This window comes from Nymphalis io, chromosome 27 (genome assembly GCF_905147045.1).
Source record: "Nymphalis io chromosome 27, ilAglIoxx1.1, whole genome shotgun sequence".
NCBI lineage: Eukaryota > Metazoa > Arthropoda > Insecta > Lepidoptera > Nymphalidae > Nymphalis > Nymphalis io.
The window spans coordinates 481,752-495,566 of record NC_065914.1 but is presented as its reverse complement, the minus strand read 5'-3'; the positions used below and the strand labels follow the sequence as shown (position 1 = coordinate 495,566).

The 13,815-nt window shown below is 35.0% G+C and overlaps 1 protein-coding gene across 1 annotated transcript in view; it reads right to left on the bottom strand.

The window, feature by feature from the left end:
* Positions 1-13,815, bottom strand: part of LOC126778703 (GTP-binding protein 2-like) — a 459,746-nt gene that overhangs the window by 66,210 nt on the left and 379,721 nt on the right. The window lies entirely within an intron of this gene.

Sequence of the window (13,815 nt, the reverse complement as noted above, 5' to 3'; positions counted from 1 at the left end):
TTTATCACAAACAGATACACAAACAGCCATTTTTATATATTAACGAAATTGTTTTGTTACAGAGCCATCGGCCGGGTCACGCAAACCTTCCCGTACATACCATGAATTCTATAGAACACGGCTCCAATGTAAAATTCGAGATCTCTCTAGAATATTCTAGATAAATTAAATATATTAATTGTATCTGTAACCAGTTTTCTTGTCGTGTTCACTTCATGATTGCATGGGGGGCGTTTCGCCTTGCGGATTAAATTTCAAAAAATGACAAACGATGATGGTATTTTTATGTTACATAGAAACAGTGTTGCCAACCTCTTAGAAGCATCCTCCTGACGGATGAATTGAAACAAATACAAAATACATTTATAATATGATGTTAAAAAAAAGCAAATCAAGTACTGCAAGTAGCATTAGTAAACTTGAAATATACTCAATTAAATGAAGCTGAAGAGTTAATCCCCGGAGAGAATTTCTTTAAAAAATGTTCCTCCTAAAAATGTCTAACCTGAAAATATCCTATTTGATTTCATCTGACATAGCCCTATTTAGGGGGAAAACCCCCAAGTTCGCAACACTGTATAAAAAAATGGACCATCCATATAAACTTTTCATATATTTAACACTAGCGGACAAATTTTTAATAAACCATCATATGTGATCGAGCAAATTTTCACTCATAACTCATTTTTATTCAGTCAGTTAATTAATCAGTGTCAGAGTTTTTATTACGTATATAACATACATGCAAAACGTCTATGCTTATGTATAAATAATATTGCAATATATAAAGGCTTATATATATATATATATATATATATACAAATATATATATATATATATACAATACATCCAATTTCTAGTTAATATTAAATAATTATATAACTAGGTTTATGAAATAACGTACATACACAATGGATATTACATCTTGGTTCCCAATGTTGGTGGCACATTGACAATATAAATGATGGTTAATATTTCTTAAAACGCCAATGATGCGGTGGAGAATTACCACCAAAATTACATTAGCCTTCCTATTCGAAATTAAAAAAGAGAAACAGAAATCGCAACAGTAAAAGGTTATAAGTCTTTATATTTGAAAATATGTACATTCAAAAACATTAAATTCTTAGTTATACCATGTTTGCCTATCTACCCTTCCGTGACGCCACGGTGACACGACTATGATAATCTTATCGTATGTTAAATTGTTACAATAATAACTTATTTAGAAGTTAGTTGACTTAAAATTTCAAATAAACTGAGATTTAAATTAAATATTCTTATTTAAAATCAAAATAGCACTATGTACGTGTTAATATTGTATTTAATACACCTTTTACAATTAGTTGAAATGTATATTTAGTATATTCCAATCGTAGGAGTAAATATAAACTAACTTTATATTTCCATATCCCGTGATAGTCGCTAATAGCTCAGCTTAACTACTTTCTCGAATAAAACGCAATTTTTTCGCAAATCCATAATGAATATCACAGATAACTCAAAATCTCGACCAATGATATCGCGCCAATACAATGTCAGTTGTTAATTTGCCTTTGTCTACTCTTGTGGCTTTAATACACTAGTTATTTTCTATTTAAATGAAATAACATATTTATATGCATACAGATATAACGTAACATTTTTAAAATCATAATCACGCCCCAAGGAACAAATCTTTCGGTTTGTATTTTTTTTTTTTTTTTAATGGTAGCTCTTACAATTCCGATGTTACTTTTGCATTAAGCCGCGCTGATATGTAAGACTCCAATAAAAATTGATTATAAATTTAAAACAATAATGTTGTACGGTAAAATAATTTTTGTATTTATTTAAAAAAAAACATGCTTAGCATTTTAAAAACACAAACGTCATGACGCCATTTTGAATTACAATTTTGGCGCCATTAATATAATCACTACCTCAAGAGGTAAACCAAAATCAGCTTTCATATTTTTGTATTTAAACTTTGTACATTAAATGATATATCCAGTTCCTGTTTATAAATTGCAATTTTAAGTTAATGATACATATTTATATAACATTACGATATCTAACTATCAATGATCGGATTATTTAATGCCGATTTTACTTTAGATGATATGACATTGAATTTTTATGATTTGTATTAATTAATATTTTTATAGCTATCTGTGGTATCGATATTAATTAAACTACAATAATATTAAACATAATTTAATAAAAGCAATTAATGGTTGATAAGTATGGGATAAATCGTTTTTCAATATAAGGGCGCAATAAGATTTTTTTTAAACAAAGATAATTAGTATCATTTACGTTTTTGGTCTAAGAAAACGTGTCGCGTTAAAAGTTATTTTTTTAAATAAAAAAACATATTCAAACCTTTACTAACCTGATTATTATATTACACATAACAAATTAAAAAAAATTGCAGCATAAAATAATGTTAATTATATATAAATTAAAAATAAACATCCAGGTATTTAGGTATAAGTTGTAATAACTCGGTCATATTTTTTTGAGAACTTCAGGCATTATATTCAATCATATTCTGATCAGTTATAAATATAAATTAAATTTCGTCTATTACCTAACTTATGCAATACTAAATTTGAATATGTACCAAAACAAATTATATATTACTATTTTGGTAAATTTTTACAAAATTCAAGCGATTCATCACTGCTTGAAAATTATATTTTATTCTTATTAGGCGCCATTTTGAATATATAAGGAATGGCCTGTGTTTAAGACTCTGCGGCAACATGAATGGCAAAAATACCGCTAAGCTAAATAACAATAATTATTAAAAGAATAGCAGACCTTACATCAGAAATAGCATTTGAGTGATAATCATCCTCAAGTATATTAAAAAATGCTCTGTTATGTCATATTCTGTTATTTTGAAAAGACCCCATTTTCAAATTCGTATTGTGTTATTTAAATTTATTAAAATATTAAATATTTTTAAACATAATCATGACGCCATCTTAAATTTCAATTTTGGCGCGATTCATATTATTGTATTGTTGTATACATATCTTTTGTCGAAGTATTTAAATTTTGTACATTAAATCTAAATGATTTTTCTAGTTCCTGTAAGCTGATATAACTTGCTATTTTAAGTTAAATATACGTATTTATGTAACACAAACGTAAGACATTTTTAAGTGACACCATTTTGAAATTCAGAAATATTTATGGGAACAAAATTAATTAAATAATTTGCTGTTTCGTTTCTCATCTGTAAAAACAATTGTAAGTAAATATTTTAATTTATAATTTGTATGAACTAAAAATACCTAAAAAGTAATCCTACTAAAAAAATGTATATTTATAAGTGTATTTTTTACATTTACTCTATATTTATCATCAAATTTGTATTTTATATATATTCCACTAAGATTCATTTTAACTTTTATCTTCTTCTTAACGACTTTAAAATTTTCTTACATATCTTATTGTTTATACAATAATAGTCCTTATTGCATAAATTTTAAGTACGTATTTTATTAGATCTCTTTGCCTCAAAGTATCAATTAATCCGAATTAATTTAATTTGATAAAGTAATGGTAAGCGATGAAATGATGGTGTTAAATAGTTAATTGTGTATTATCTGTGGCAGTTCGCTTAGAATATTAATTTGAAACGTGTGTTTCTTTAATTTTTTAATTTTGTCAGAGTAAACGGCCAGTTTTAATAAAAGTTAGCTTCATGTCATCGATTTATGAAAATTTTAGGGTGTTATTAGACTAAATTAATCGTTTATTTAATTATGCTTTGAATAAAACGTGTGATTGTGACTTAAAAAATAAAACAATGTTTTTTACTGACTTAGAAAAATGTTATATATTAGCAAAGATTAAAAAAATTTTTAAATCAGTCATTCAATATTAAAAAAAAATTAAAACATTTTTTAGCACATCATTAGACTATAATAAAAATAATTAAAGTATGTTGGATTTTTTATTTAAAATCTTTATAATTTAAGCTACACTTTGTAAAAAATAAATTGGCAATTATTGTGTCAACCCGCGTTCATAAGAAAGTTTCACGACAATGCGCGCTTGCTGAGTTGGTAATAATTAATCAAGTAGACTTATAAGTACATTCGAATTATTTCACAAAGGTTTAAAGCTACTAGTTGTGGATATATGCAGATTCTACCAAGAAGAACTGAACCGAAGAAAGAAACTCAATAGTAAATCTTGTAGCGTTAATCGAATTCCATACATTAGTATATAATCATAAATATCATTGTCCGATGTCCGATGGTCCTGCGCCTGAACTCTTTCCGGTCGTGTCGGATTGCCGTCTCATCGGATTATGAGAGTTAAGGAATAGGGAGTGCACTTGTGTTTGCGCACATACTTGTGCACTATAATATCTCCTGCGTATTTGGCTAATCAATCTTGAGATTGGCCGCCGTAGCCGAAATCGGTCTGGAGGACATTATTATTATAATTCAATTATAGATTAAAAGAGTCAATTAGTTTCAGTTAGGATTACAGTGAACCGAACGGTTAGATTTAAACTGTAAAACTCCTGGTACATTAACACTGTAATCATAACTGAAACTAATTGACTCTTTTAATCTAATCGTTCGGTGAAACCGTCTCACTGTTTATGATCTCCTGGTACATTAACACTGTAATCCTAACTGGAACTAATTGACTCTTTTAATCTAATCGTTCGGTGAGACCGACTCACTGTTTATGATCTCCTGGTACATTAACACTGTTATCCTAACTGAAACTAATTGACTCTTTTAATCTAATCGTTCGGTGAAACCGTCTCACTGTTTATGTTCTCCTGGTACATTAACAACGTAATCCTAACTGGAACTAATTGACTCTTTTAATCTAATCGTTCGGTAAGACCGACACACTGTTTATGATCTCCTGGTACATTAACACTGTAATCCTAACTTTTTTTTTTTATATATGTCCGGGATGGCAAATGACTCTACTCCACCTAATGGTAAGTGGTAGTAGAGTCCAAACGTGACGACGGCCAGTACAGTCGGGAAAAATGTTCTGAACTAGCCGTCACCACCTTGCCGGCCCGCAAGATGCCTCTTCACGCCTCGTTTGAAGGAACCCGGGTTGTAAGAGGAGGGGAACACGTGAGCTGGTAAGGAATTCCATTTTTTGGTAGTGCGACAAAGAAAGGAGTTGCCAAATTCCTTTGTGCGCGATCGAATTGATGTCACAGTTAGGCGGTGACATCGAGAACCAGCTCGCGTGGACTTAAGAAGGAAGGGGGAAGCAGGAATTAGAGAGAATAATTCCTCAGAGCACTCGCCGTGATACAGTCGATAGAATGCGCTCAGTTCTGCTATCTCGCGACGCAATTGTAAAGGTTCAAGGGTGTTTGTGACCTTTACGTCGCCAATAATGCGTACTGCACGTCGCTGCAACCGGTCCAAGGCCTCCAGTAGGTACTTAGAGGAGCCATCCCAAAGGTGCGAGCAATATTCAACGCAAGATCGTACCTGTGTTTTGTATAACAGGCACAGTTGTTGTGGCGTGAAAAAACACCGCACCTTGTTCAGAACTCCGAGTTTTCGTGAAGTTGTTTTTATAATAGCCTCGATGTAATTATATGCCCTTGGACTAAGGTCGCAGCGAACGTCCATCCCCAGCATGGCGATTTTGCTTTGTATCATCAGCGGTATGCCACAGAGGGAGGGATGAGGGTAAAATGGTGACTTTTTCGCTGTGAGAGCGCATACCTGTGTTTTCTTGGCATTAAACTCAACAAGATTATCAGAACCCCATTTGGCAATGAGCTCTAACGTCCTATCGAGTTCAATGACAAGATTCTCCCGCCTCTCCTCAGTTTCCGCCCGCCCAGCCACTGCGCGTCCGTGGTATTCACCATGCACTGTACTATCATCTGCATAGCAATGTATGTTCCCAAGGGAGAGCATATCATTGATATGCAAAAGAAAGAGTGTGGGAGATAGCACAGATCCCTGGGGGAACCCAGCATTCACTACATAGAATTGTGAAGCGCAACCATCTACTAAAACACGAAGGCTACGCTTGTGTAGGAAGCTGGCAATCCAGGTGCATAGCTGAGCAGGCAGACCATATGCCGGCAACTTGGAGAGAAGACTTCTGTGCCAGACCCTGTCGAAAGCCTTGGAGATATCGAGGCTGACAGCCAACGATTCTCCATGCTTGTCGATAGCTTCACCCCAGAGGTGTGTTACGTACGCTAGAAGATCACCTGTGGACCGTTTTGGCCGAAACCCGTACTAACTATCATTAATTAGACAGCGATCTTCTAGGTAATGGATCAGTTGGTTGATAGAATCCATTCAATCACCTTACAAATTACTGAGGTGATAGCTATTGGTCGATAATTTTCCGGGTCAGACCGATGCCCTTTTTTGGGAACCGCTTGCACATTAGCTCTTCTCCAAGCCTCCGGCACACATCCCGAAGAAAGAGAAAGTTGATACAGGCGCGTTAACACAGGAGCACCGCGCACTTTTTCAGCACAATGGCTGGTATTCCATCAGGACCGCTAGCTTTCCGTATATCAAGTGATTGCAGCTCCGCACGCACATCACGTTGCCTGATTTTGATGTCAGGCATCGTGTGGCCACATGAAGGTATTGTTGGTGGCTGCGCACTACAATTTATTATAATTGAAACTAATTTACTCTTTTAATCTAATCGTTCGGTGAAACCGTCTCACTGTTTATGTTCTCCTGGTACATTATCAACGTAATCCTAATTCTAAATATTTGAAACTAATAATAATAATATCCTGGGACATTTTTCACACACGGCCATCTGATCCCAAATTAAGCTTGTACAAAACTCGTGCTATGGAAACCAGACAACTGATATACTACATATACTACTTTTCTTTTGTAAATACAGAAAATTACACCCAGACTCAAGACAAACAGACATGTTCATGCACACAAATGTCTGTTCTGGGTGGGAATCGAACCCACAACCTTCGGCGTGAAAAGGCAAGTATCTACCAACCGCGCCAAACGTCTCGTCAAAATTAACTCTTTTAAACTAATCGTTCGGTGAGACCGACTCACTGTTTATGATCTCCTGGTGCATTAACACTGTAATCCTAACTGAAACTAATTGACCCTTTTAATCTAATCTTTCGGTGAGACCGACTCACTGTTTATGATCTCCTTGTACATTAACACTGTAATCCTAACTGAAACTAATTGACTCTTTTAATCTAATCGTTCGGTGAGACCGACTCACTGTTTATGATCTCCTGGTACATTAACACTGTAATCCTAACTGAAACTAATTGACTCTTAATGTAATCGTTCGGTGAGACCGACTCACTGTTTATGATCTCCTGGTACATTAACACTGTAATCCTAATTCTAGATCTCTGAAACTAATTGACTCTTTTAATTTAGATGTTAGTTAATGAGCTTAAATATAAAGCCTTGATTGAAATCCCGGGTGAAGCGAATAGATATGTTATTGTTTCTTGCTCTTCCATACCGTGGAAAGCAAGCAAAGCCTTAAGAAAAAACGTATAATTACCCAAAATTACAAAACATAAGAGATGAGATGGTCTAGTGGTAAGAACGCGTGAATCTTGAACGATAATCGTGGGTTCCAACCCGGGCAAGCACCTCTGAATTTTCATGTGCTTAATTTCTGTTATAATTCATCTCGTGCTTTTCGGTAAAGGAAAACATCGTGAGGAAACCTGCATGTGTCTAATTTCATCGAAATTCTGCCACATGTGTATTCCACCAACCCGCATTGGAGCAGCGTGGTGGAATAAGCTCCAAACCTTCTTCCCAAAAAGGGAGAGGAGGCCTTAGTCCAGCAGTGGGACATAAACAGGCTGTTACTGAAGTCTCTGGATCATTTCTTCTTCTTCTTCGAGTGCCACTCCGACTAGCGAAGGTTGGCAGTCAACTTTAAATACTCCTTCTTGTTCTTCGCGAGGCGAAAGAGTTCGACAGCACTCGCGATTCCCGTCCATTCACGGATGTTGCACAGCCAAGACTTTTTTCTGCGCCCAACAGCTCTCCTTCCGGCAACTTTTCCCATCATAATCAGTTCCATAAGTTCATATCTTTCATGCCTAAGCACGTGTCCGAGATATGCAACTTTTCTCTTCTTGACAGTCTCCAAAAGTTGCCGTTTTTGGTTGACGCGTCGCAGAACTTCCACGTTCGAGACCTTTTGAGTCCAACTAATGGCCAACATACGTCTATAAGCCCACATCTCGAAAGCTTCTATACGTTTTTTGAGATCTTCTTTAATTGTCCACGCCTCGCATCCGTAAAGAAGTATAGGCCAGATGTAACAATGTAGGAGTCGTATGCGCACAGGGATCTTAAGTCTGCGATTGCAGAGTACTTTTTTCAACGTGCAGAAGGCACTTCGAGCTATTTCGATGCGAGTCTTTACCTCCTGTTCACAGCTCCAGGTGTCATTAAGCCATGTCCCCAGATATTTGTACTTGCGCACCCTCTCAATTTTTTAGCCTGCTACAATGATAGCAATGTCATCGAAGCTATGTTTAGATAACACCATGATCTTCGTTTTTGATAGGTTCATCCTCAGACCAGCGTTTTCACTGCACTCACTAACACGGCTCATAATTAATTGCAGCTCTTCAGGAGATGATGCTATTAGGACTGTATCGTCAGCGTATCTGATGTTGTTAATATACCGGCCATTTATTTTGACTCCACATTCTCGGCCTTCAATCGCTTCTGCTATTATTTGTTCCGAGTACAAATTAAATAGCGTGGGTGATAATATACAGCCCTGTCGGACTCCTCTCTTTATTTCTACCTCATCAGTCTCCTCATTGTCAACTCGTACAGTAGCCTTCTGGTTCCAATACAGATTCTGGATAATACGTACATCTTTGTCATCTAAGCCGATATCATGTAATATTGCAATTAGACGGTCATGCAGTTCTCTGTCAAAGGCTTTTTCGTAATCGATGAAACAAAGGAAAACGTCTTGTTGCATGTGTCTGCATTTTTCTACGAGAACCTGCATTGCGAAAAGAGCCTCTCTCGTGCCCACTCCTATTTGAAAACCAAACTGACTATCTGCGAGATGTTCGTCGCATTTAGCTCTTATTCGCTCGTGGATGATATTCAGAAATAGTTTCAATACTTGGCTCATAAGGCTAATCGTTCGAAACTCTTCGCACCTTCTTGCATTGGTCTTCTTAGGAAGCGTAATAAAAGTTGAGGTTAGCCAGTCTTTGGGTAAGTGGCCAGAGTCGTATACCAAGTTAAAGAATTTAACCAGGAAGTTAATATTTTCGTCTTCAATAAGTTTGAGTACATCTATGGGAACATTATCCGGTCCGGTTGATTTTCCCGTTTTAGCTTTTTTAAGAGCGTTTGTGACTTCATTTTTCAGGATAGGATATCCCTCATTTGGATCACAATTTACCGCTATGCTTCGGAAATCGTCGGTATATTGATGAAATGTATTGTTCCCATAGGTGTTTTTTTCCTGATATATCTAATATGGGAATATTATTTTCATCCGTAAGTTGGTGAGTCGTCTTTTTGTGTCCTACCAAAGATTTTATTTCCTTATGCAGGTTAAATGCATCATGTTTAGCATAAAGGTCCTCCACAAAATCACACTTGCACTGATACCAAGCATCTCTAGCATAACGAACTTCACGCCGAATTTTCTTATCAATCTCAGTATACTTGCTATTGTCGGAATTCTTGTAGATTCTCCTTTCTTCGAAAGATCATATATTTTTTCTGTCATCCAACTCTGCTTAGGAATCCAATCTCTTTTCAAGTGTGTCTTATTGATGTTTAATATTTTGTTCTTCATTGAACACCACTCTTCCTCCACCGTACGCATTATCCCAGGTTTCTCATCTGCTGCCCACTCGTTTATTTCTTTCGCCACTTTATCTTGGATGTTAAGTTCTTTAAGTTTCCTCACGTCTATTGCGTGGTACTGTGTTCTCTTCTTTAGTTGTTTGAGTCTACATGATATTAACATGGTTCGGTTTGATTTTGGTACTAAGTTAACAGGTGTATTAATGTATTTTGTGTTTATGATTACTCCCACTCCATACTTGTTGGAGCTATCCTCGGAACCAGAGTAATACATGGTGTAATTATTATCTATTTGGTGTTTACCTTTGCCTATCCATCTAACATCTCACTTAGTCCCATGATGTTAATCTTCATTTGTTGCATTTCTTTGCAGACATTGTAGACTTTTTCAGGACTCTTCAAGCTTCTGACGTTCCACGTTCCTATCTTCATTTGTTGTTTTTTCCACCTGGAGATTCTTAGCACCCCTGTCCCATCTAAGGGACGCCAGGAACTCGGGGCCATTTCTTTCTTAGACTTTTCCATAAAGCTGACGATAACTAGGGAATAATAGTGCAGTGGTTTCCCCTTGCCTTCTGCACCAGACATTTTAGAGGTTACTTGTACCTCAAGGTCGCTGTTTCCCTTTTTCCAATCATGGTGCGTATGGTTATACCGCCATTGATCGGTCGCCAGAGCCTCGTCTGTTATCTAGCAGGGAGCACCACGTGCAGGTGAGGTTGGCAATTGGGTCGGTTTAGATGGTAGTTCCGTTCCCCCCTTACCCCCCTTTCTTATAAAATAATATAAAATTTATAAACATATTTTATAGTAAACATACAAAAAGATTTTTTTAAATTTAACTTTTTCTAATCTGTTATGACTAATAAAAACATTAAAATGCCTTATCGGTTATCTGTTGTGATTATTTTGATAATGAAATTTGTCATTCATGTTATGTTATTGTATTCAAAAGGAATGTTACTTATCTGTTCCCAAGTCACTTTCTGTGTGTTTTTTTTTTAAATATATATATCGAGCAGGCATAGTGAAATACATATAACACTACCTTAAACAATAATGACTGTTTCAAACCTAAACAAGCACCAGTGAATTTTCATGTGATTAGTTTGCGTTTAAAAATATCGTGAGACAGCCTGCATTTATAATTATCAAATTTCACTGAAATTCTGCTAAGCAATCCACTGTGTATTATCCAAAAAGGTAGAACAGACCTTAACCAGCCAGCTTACTCGTACTTCCTAAAAATAACATAAAATAATTTTGAATTACATTGCTTGTTCGACTCTGTTATATATAATGACATTTTCGGAACATCCAGAATAAATACAGAAATTGGCAATATACCACTTCAATAAAAAAAAAATAACCAATGCCAGAAATGAAAATATGGTGTGTTGCCAAAACAATTTATAAAGCTTTTATTTTACAATAATACTATAATTATGAAATCGATTTTCAATATTTACTTGTTAAAATAAAACTTCAAAATATACAAGCGCTGTCCCGCAGTTTTATTCGCATTCTATCCAATTGAAGTTAAACAAAATGACGCCCTGAATTCGAGCCTTTTATGAGACTAATTTGTTTATAAAAAAAGGAATGTGAATAAAACCTCGGGCGGAACTAATTTGAAGCCTAGCAAAAGTATTTATATTATATGACGAGCCGTTTGGCGTGGTTGGTAGGTACCTGCCTTTCACGCCGAAGGTTGTGGGTTCGATTCCCACCCAGGGCAGACATTTGTGTACATGAACATGTCTGTTTGTCCTGAGTCTGGGTGTAATTATCTATATAAGTATTTATTTATTTATTTATTTATTTAATATTTGGGAAACAAACAGATATAAAATATAATCTAATTACATAATACAATTTAAATATTACATTATCCAGCGAAGTTTCCACCGATTGATGAAACATAAAATGCACTCAAATACTTTAACACAATAAGAGAAAAATTATTGGACAATATTAAAAATATATAATTAAGTTAATTTAAGATTGTTACAAATATTATCTTTAAATTTAATCAAAGATAAATGAAATATATCAATGTTCCCAAAATGCTTATTATATTCGCGACAAGCTCTGATTAGAAAACAGTTAGCATTATGTGATGAATGACAAGTGGGAGTATAAAAACATAACGGTTGACGAGCGTTGGATCGTGGGCAGTTCAGAGACGACTTGCTTTATGAAAAAGACGGATTGAATGGGGAAAGTGACGCATTAATTCGGCATGTACTTGCAATGAAGAAATTTCTAGAGCCGGGTGGTATTTGTCTTCATCGAGTAGGGGAAACGGACATTTAGAGACATTACAGTTTCGATTACAAAAAACTAAGTCTAATAAACGATCAGTACAGTTCCAAATAACATTATACTGCTTTAGATTGGAAAAAGACAGAAAATTGTGTAATATAGCTACTAATGAGTCTCCGAGAGAGTCGGACAACTCCATATAATCTTCGACCTGTATCCATTGCCCATTGCTTACATTAAAATCGCCCAGGATTAAATAAATATCGTTAGGTTTATCAAAAAGTAATTTAGAGATTAAATCAAAAAAGTAGTTTTCGGACTCAACTTGCTGCGGGCAGTGAGAAAAGTAACAACAGTAAATGTTTAGCAAGCGTGACTGTTTAAGACGAATAGTGACAACTATGGCTTCAGCTGCAAATTGATCAAAAATTACCCTTTCAAAACTGTGTATTTCAAACTCACGACGTAATGCAACTAGCACTCCGCCGTCCATTTTATCACCACGACCCTGATAGTTGCGGTCGCATCGATATACAATATAACGATAGTCAAAAAGTTCAGAACTAAGCACCGAATCCAATAGCCAGGTTTCACTTAAACAGATAATGTCAAAATCGTTAAGAAGCAAACTTTTATAGAATAAGTTAGTTTTGGTGCGCAACCCACGAACATTTTGATAATAAATTTTTAAATTATTATGATCCAACACGGTGACCGAGGATTATAAGCATAATTAATATTCACAAATTTAAGAATAATAAAAATAAAAATGTTCATACACTTGTCAAGCAAATAAAGTTTGGTAATCATTAGTTTGTTATAAAGTCGCAGTAATAAAGCATTTAGGGAAATTGTATTTAAATAAAGTAAATTAATTAAGATTGAACATAGAAAAAAGAAACAGCTATTTATGTACGCAATAAGTAAAACAAAAAATGACAATTGAAACATAATAACGCCTATTTGATTTTTTTTAAATCATTGACATTCGCAATATGAATAACAGGGCTGGTGTCACCTTTTCTAACCATAATTGAGCAATTTTTGACCCAAACATATTTATATTTTTGCTCTTTAGATAAAGTTTTAGCACGCTGTAAGAGCATTTTATTAAATTTAGTTAAATGGTCATTAAAATAAATACGAGAGTCATTTTTTGCAAAGCCCAGATCACTACACATTAACTTCAACTTTTTCAAGCAAGCCAAAAAATCGTCTTTTCTATAGCGCGCTTGCAAACGGATAACAATGGGTTTGGGTTTATTGACTTGGCTATTAGATGCGACACGTGTTACAAAATCAATATCCGAGGGCTTCAAGTCGAAACCAGCCTTAACAGCAATTTCCTCTGTGAGGTGGACAAGGTTCTCGCCCTTCTTTTCTGGAATACCACAGATTTCGATGTTAGAGCGTCTCGCCCACTGATCCTTTGTATTTATATCCATTTCTATTTTTTCGGATACAGACTTTAAGTGTTCAACGCTGGTAACTAAAGCATCAAAAGCCTTAAACTTTGTCTCCATTTGAAATATTTTATCATTAATTTTATTGTATTCGTCGTTGATAAAACCCATAGCTATTTTGATATCCTGTATTTCTTGTCTTAATGAGGTAATTTCATTAGAGATGCTGCTCAAATCCAGTTTCATTGCACTAAATTCCGATTTAATAATATTCTGTATATCCAAAGATAGAGACTGCCCGATCTGGTCTTGTTTCGGCC